The sequence below is a fragment of the Triticum aestivum genome, chromosome 2B (assembly GCF_018294505.1).
Source record: "Triticum aestivum cultivar Chinese Spring chromosome 2B, IWGSC CS RefSeq v2.1, whole genome shotgun sequence".
NCBI lineage: Eukaryota > Viridiplantae > Streptophyta > Magnoliopsida > Poales > Poaceae > Triticum > Triticum aestivum.
The window spans coordinates 787,357,871-787,360,010 of NC_057798.1; positions in this window are offsets into that span (position 1 = coordinate 787,357,871).

Below are 2,140 nucleotides of genomic sequence, written 5' to 3' on the forward strand. Positions count from 1 at the left end.
ATTTGTCAGCCATCAGTTTGATTCCATCGTGTGACCTCAGGCTACGATCCTACTATGGAAGCGTAGGCACATAGCCTAGATCGTGAGAGGTCACGCCACGCTCCTACTACGGCAGCGGTAAGGATAAGCTTTTTTATATCAAAAGACTTTATTATGAGTTAACCAGTCCGGCTACGATTCTCTTTCTGTTCCGTTTGCATGTATGTCGGCACTAGTCCGGCTACGTTTTTTTATTTCGTCTGCACATATGTCGCCTTCGTTTCCTAGCTTCACAAAATAGGGTCCGAAAAAATCAAACAATGGCATAAGCGTGAAAACAATAGCGGGACAAAGCCAAGAATATCTATCCCTTTAATAGTAGGTATAGATAAAGAACACATACTTTAAAGATACTAGGCAGCTTAGCTTGGAAAATTCGAATCTGAACCCGAGCTCATCGCGCTCACGAAAAAAATCAAAATAAATACTAAAAAAATTCAAAAAATTCCAAAAAAAATGGGGTGGTGGACAATTTGATGCGTGAGGTACGCTCCAATTTTCAAAATATTTGGACTTCTATGCAGCTCTCAGCAAAAAAGACAAATCGAAGGTCTGTAAAAATGTGTACTGTTCATATACTGTTCTGGTCTGATTTGTCTTTTTTGCTGAGAGCTGCACAGAAGTCCAAATGTTTTGAAAATTGGAGCGTACCTCACGCATCAAATTGTCTACCACCCAAAAAAAAATTTGGAATTCTTTGAAATTATTTGAATTTTTTATAAAAAAAAATTTGACCGGGTGCAGATGCACCCGGGCACCGAAACGCCGCTCTCGCTTCGATTTTATTTCCCTCCACTATATTGAATGTGATACTGTTTTAAAGGATGCTTCAATACCTTGCATTTGTTGCGGCATAATGAAATAATTGAATATCTACCACTTTGTGACAACGGCGAGTCTAAAGGGATTTAATAGGCTGGAGCCTCCAAATTTTGACAAACTTTGACATGGAAAATGTAATGATCAGAAATCCATTTAATTTCTTAAAATGGAAAATGAACCATGCCAAACTTTGACATGGAAAATGTAATGATATATGTTGCATGTAAAAAACAAATCAAGGTCAAACGATGAAGTAACTGTGTTTCATCTTCAAACCTCATGTTTTTCCTTTCAAAACTATGATTCTTCTTTGAAAATGCTTTAATATTATAAAAAAATGTACATAAAATTTTTAGTTAAACCTTCTAATATTTTAACTATAACCTCTAGATGTCATATCATGACACCGTGCCTACTTACATGTTCTTCCGACTTCATTTGCATTTATTTTACATTAGAAAACAAATAACCTCTTAGTGTTTGAATTTTCCAACCTAAATGTTTGTATTTTTTTTCCTTGTCTAAGACTAAAAGTATACTCAGTAACTTAAACATTGTTTTTGACCAATTTGAGGGTATTATTCAATATAATTGTAATTAAAATATGACTTATGAACCCTCAAAATTGCCAAATTTTGACATAGAAAGATTTAGTAGTGCATGTTTAGTGTAGGAAATAAAATCAAGATCAAACGTTAAAGCGATTGTTGTTTCCTTTAAGCCACACAACATCTCTTTCGAAGCTACGATTATTCTTAAGAGATACTTTGATTTATAGGTAATGTAGATCGCAACTTTTGTGAAACCTTCCCAAATTTTAAACACATACCATGGGTATCATATTTTGAAACCAGGCCATTTTTCATGTTTTACAGACTTCACTCACATTTTTAAATTCATAAGGCAATAAGGTCTAAGTTAATTTTCATTTTCCCACATAAATGTTTGAATTGCAAATATTTCTTGTATAAGACTTGAAATAAACTCAACAACTAGAATATGATTTTTCAACCAATTTGTGGTCATTTTTCTTGTATTTGTAGTTCTAAATTGAATTATATACATTAAATACCTACAAATCCATTTAATGACTTAAAATAGAAAATTAAACCTATGCCAAATTTTGACATTGAAGATGTAATAGTGTATGTTGAGTAGAAAAAATTTCCACGTCTGACGTTGAATCAACTGTCGCTTTGCCTTCAAACCTTACACTTTCCCTTCAAGAACTACTATTCTTCACATACATGTTCAATTTCTATGAAATGTACATAAAAAA